We start from the raw sequence: 4,641 nt of genomic DNA, 5'->3' as shown, positions 1-4,641 counted from the left end.
CGCCACCCCATCCAGCCACCGGGCGCTCGGGTAGGGGATCCCCCCCAGCCCGGCACACGTGCAAGCACCGGGAGGAAAATACCCAGCAGGTGAGGATTGCCAAGCCGGGGCTGGGGCGCGCAAACACTTCCAAAAACATTCGTTCTGGCTGAATTTCCTAGTGGTCTACGAGATACGTATTTTTACCGTTTCTTTCCTAGCTATAACAACGACTCGTCGCGTAATATCTGCTTGCGCCTCTTCCAGCTTCTCCGCTGCCTCCCTTACGTGCAGGTGCATTGCCCGAAAGACTGAGTTTGGGAAGGGAGAGGGGGGAGAAGAAACACGAGGTTATACAAAAGCCAGGTTGGCCAATGCAAAAAAAAAAAAAAAAAAAAAAAATCCCCCCCCCAACAAACGTTCCCTTCACTGGGGAATGGAAACAAAATTAATACGAATAGGAATAATTTATACGAATAATTGATCCTACAAAGCGGCTCCCCGCACCCCACCTTCCTTGGGATCCGGTGGAAGAAGCGAGCGGCTGGGGAGAGGCTGGGGCTGCGGCGCCCAGCGCGCCGGAGCCCGGTTTCCCAGCGCCTGGGATGCGAGTGTGTGTTGTTGGTATAATATCAATTCATTTAAAATATGAAAGTCAAGTCGCGTAGACTGTGACAGCAACCGTAACAAAAGGTGCAAGCAACAGACAATGTGATGTGCTTGTACAGATATTGTAATGATGCAAATGAAGTGGAGGGGACGAGCTGCCTTATTATGTACATAAATACACAGTGGCTCGCTGTGCCATCCTTGAATGCAGGAGAGTGAGAGAGAGAAGGGGAGGGAAAGAAGGGAGAGAGGAAAAGAGAGCGAGAGAGGGAGGGAGGGAGGGAGGAAGGGAAGGGGGGAAGGAGGGAAGGGAGAGGGGGGGGGAAAAAAAAGGGCTCAGCTTGAAATCCGCTGCCAGTTTTAAGCAGCGCGCACCTCGGGCAGCCCCTCCGCCGGGCTGCGCGCACCCACCGCCCGCGGCAGAGCCGCCGCTCCCGGCGCGGCCAGGCGGGGGAGGCTCCCTGCGGCCGGCGCCCCCTCCCCAGCCCGCGGAGCGGCCCCGCGGAGGAGGAGAGCCGGCGCTTTCCAGGCACCGGGCGGAAAAACTGAAAGAAAAACGAGGACGGGCGAAAGGCAAGGTAAGGGGACGCGGCTGCGCGGCTCTGCGCGGCCCCGGGGCTGCCGTACCGGCACGGCGGCTCCGCCGCCGCGGCGCACCGGGATGCGGGTCCCGCTGCTGGAGCGCATCGCTCGAGGCGGTTTCCCCCGGGGACAAACCTGGCAGGGTTTTGCAAAGAACGAAAAAATGCCCCCAGCGCGCCCGGACACCCCCCTCCCGCCTCGGGCCGCCTCCTCCCGCCCGACCAGGACCCGGGCTGCCGGGCCGGGCTGAGCCCGGTGCAGCGCCCGCCGGCTCGGAGGCACGGCGGGGGCTCTGCCCGGCGGCGGGGGCGCACCCGGTGCTCTCCCCGCACTGGCACCCTGCGGGGAGCGGGACCACCGGGCCGTGTTTCAGTTTCAGTTGGTTTGTTGGGTTTGGGGGGTTGGTTGGTTTTTTTGTTGGTTCCCCCCCCCCGCCTTGTCACCAGGGTAATTATTTAAATCTCCATCTTGGAAAGTTGCATTTCACCCAGGGCGGCCAGGCAGACACTTCCCGGAGACAGGGTGTGCAGAGCCCCGCGCCCCCTCCCCGCAGCCACATCCTATCTCCTCGCTCCTATTGTTGGCAGATTTGGGCATTAAAAAAAAAAAAAAAAAAAAAAAAAAAAAAGGGAGGGTTTGTTCTGCCCTGGAAAGCCGGCAGGGCCCGGCCCCGCTCCCCCTGCACCTGCCTGCCGGGGAGTCCTCCCCGTCCCAGTCCCGTGCGGCAGCTTTACGGGGCTTTGCATGATTTAAAATTACCCAGCCACATCGGGGACCGGGCCGCTCCTCTCCGCCGGCTCTTTCACCCCCCTCTCTCTTTTCTTTTTTTTTTTTTGTTGTTGTTGTATGTGCAAAGTTCCCCTCTTTATCCTCCTTTTGCTTTGGGGTGCTGAGGCTGGAAGGCAAGGCAAAAAAAAAAAAATTAAAAAATAGAAGAAACCAGGAGCGGAGCCTGCCTGGATTTGAGGCGATTTCAATAAGAAAAGCGATTTCACTAAGGGGGGTGCGGATTTCAGTCGCGGGGATTGTTCTCCCCCAGAGCACGGAGCATCTTTATTAAACGCAATTTTTTTTTTTTTTTCTCGGAAGTCTAAACCCCGGCCTGGCCCAAGCCCCGCGGCTGGCAGGGGAGAGACAGCCGCGGGCGGGGCCGGTGCCGGTGCCCGGCGAGAGACGAGCCCCGCTCCCCGTTCCGGGCTCGGTCCCTCCCCAGCGAAGTTTTGCCTGCGGAGAAGCAAATCGAACCTGCGAGATCGGCCTCTTTCCTCCCTCCTGCAACAGCTGCGCCCGAAATAACCTTGCAAGAAAAAAATATATATACATATACAATTAAAGCGACCTCCTGCGAACGAAATCTTTCCTGGCAGGGGCTGAAAAAATATGTTTATACCTTTTTTCTGGACAAAGCCGTGCGTGTGCACCCCCCACCCCCCCGCCGCATGCGTTTTTCTTCGGGAACTTGCACAAAAGGCGTTTTTGTGGGCAGTTTGGGGTCGACTCGAGGCTTTTCCTCCCCTTTATTTGCAGCCGAGCGAGCCGTGGGGCTGCGGGGGTGTGCGGGGGGCGGCAGGCACCGGGGAAATTGCGGACAAAGTGCAGGTGAAGGAGTGTGCGGGAGCGGGCCGGGAGGAAGGCTGGGACCGAGGGTTCCCACGGTGGGGGACATAACATACCCCGCGGAAATCGTCTGCGGGATGGGGGGATAGCGAGGAGGCTCCTCCAGTACTTACAAAAAAAAAAAAAAAAAAGAAAAAAGATTAAGTATTCCGTGATTTATTCCCCGAGCCGTCTCTTCGTTGTTTGTTTTTTTTTTTTTAATGCAGCTTAAATAGGGTCTTGTGGTTAAGAGGTAACTGTGTCATTTTATAACCCTATTAGCAGCCATTAATGCGTGCCAGTAACGCAGGACGGGGGGGCCGGGGGAGAAGAAAAGCAAAGCGGAGACAAGACCAGAGGGAGGAAAACACCGACAAAAAAAAGGCAGAAAGCAAGAACTTCCCCTCCCCCAAAAAATCACACCCAAGGAAATAAACCCGAGGCGGGGAGGGGGGGGCTGCTCGCCGCGGCCGGTGCTGGCCGCCCCGGGGGGGGGACGAAGGACGGACAGACGGACGCGGGGCTCCTACCTGCGGGCGGGCGGCAGCCGCTCGCACCGGCCGGCTGGTCCTCTACCTGCCGCGGCCCCCGGCGGGGCGGGAGGGGGGGGTCGGGGCGGTACGCCCACAGCCCACCGCCGGGCCTCCCAGCCCCCTCCCCGCCGGAGGGCAGCCGCCTTCCCCGGTCCACCCCGGGGCTCGCACATCGCCCGGCGGTCGGGAGTACCGCAGCCCGGCGCGGGGCTGAGCGCTCCTCTCCCTCTTTTTCTTCCTTTTCGAGGAGTTTTTCCTGCCCTCCCTGCTTGCGGCCGCCGCCGGTTGCACTTCGGGGCGGAGCGCGGAGAGGCGGGGGGGGGAAGGATGCTGCACGGCCGCCCCGGGAGGTCTTGACCCCCCGGTCTCCGTTCACCGGGAGGGAGCGTGGGCCCTGGACGGGGCGGGGGGGGCGCGCCGGGGGCATCCCGGGAAGGGGGGTGTCGGGAGGAAAGTGCCCCGGGGGCTGCGGGTCCCACCCAGCCCAGCCCCGTTTGCTCAGGTCCACTTTTTCTCAGGTCCAAGCACCCAGGATCGGGGAGGGGGGGTGAGGAAGAAACGCCAGTCCGGGCGTGTAAATAAATAGTCTGCGTGCACGGCCGGGGGTATTTGTTTTCTGCCTTCGCCTCTGCCCGGGCATAGGTGTCAACTCCATCACATGGCGCTGCTAACTGTTGCTAAAACATGTTGTCGTCTCCCCCCTCCCTTAACGATATGACATCACTTGTCAATCAAATCAAAATAACCAGTTGTGCTTCCAGATCTGGGAAAGCTCCCTTATTGAAAAAGAAAAAAAAAATTGCAACGGCAATAACAAAATAAAGTTAATAAAGCGGAGCCCGTTGTGTCGGGGAAAAAAAAAAAAAAGGAAAAAAAAAAGGGAGAAAAGGTGGCAAATGGGGGTTTGCAAGGAGCGGGGTGAAGGAGCAGGGCGCGTCCCGGGCCCGGCAGGACCCTCTCCCCGGAGGCTTGGCAGAAAATTGAGGGGAGAGCTGCTTAACCAGCCGTGTGAAGCGGGCTGCGGAGCGGAGCTAAGCTGCTCGCCTCCAGCAGCCAGCGCGGGTTGCCGATGTTCCCGATGGGTGAATTAATTCAATTAAAACCCCAGCCGTGCCGCCGTGGCATTTAGCGGCCGAGAGCAGAGCCGGCAACCGGTTCGCCAAACGCAGGCAGCGGGACCGGGACGCGGCGGGGAAAGAAATAAAATAAAATAAAGTAAAATCCTGAGAGCCGGCTGACTAGGAAATCTCCCGGCTCAGGCACGGGAATTAAACCGCTCCCTCAGCAGAAATCGTTCATCCCTGCTGGAGGGGGTCATTTTATTTTACAAAGGGTTTTAATG

At 59.0% G+C, this 4,641-nt stretch overlaps 1 long non-coding RNA gene across 1 annotated transcript in view; it reads right to left on the bottom strand.

Moving 5' to 3' along the window:
- Positions 1-4,641, bottom strand: part of LOC104834542 — a 10,726-nt gene that overhangs the window by 1,952 nt on the left and 4,133 nt on the right. The window contains exon 2 of the long non-coding RNA XR_774637.1: positions 187-290. This is a non-coding gene — a long non-coding RNA (uncharacterized LOC104834542). The remainder of the gene's footprint in view (positions 1-186; positions 291-4,641) is intronic.

Source organism: Haliaeetus leucocephalus, unplaced genomic scaffold (assembly GCF_000737465.1).
Source record: "Haliaeetus leucocephalus isolate CR32 unplaced genomic scaffold, Haliaeetus_leucocephalus-4.0 Scaffold2, whole genome shotgun sequence".
Lineage (NCBI taxonomy): Eukaryota > Metazoa > Chordata > Aves > Accipitriformes > Accipitridae > Haliaeetus > Haliaeetus leucocephalus.
This window is presented reverse-complemented; position numbering and strand designations above follow the sequence as displayed.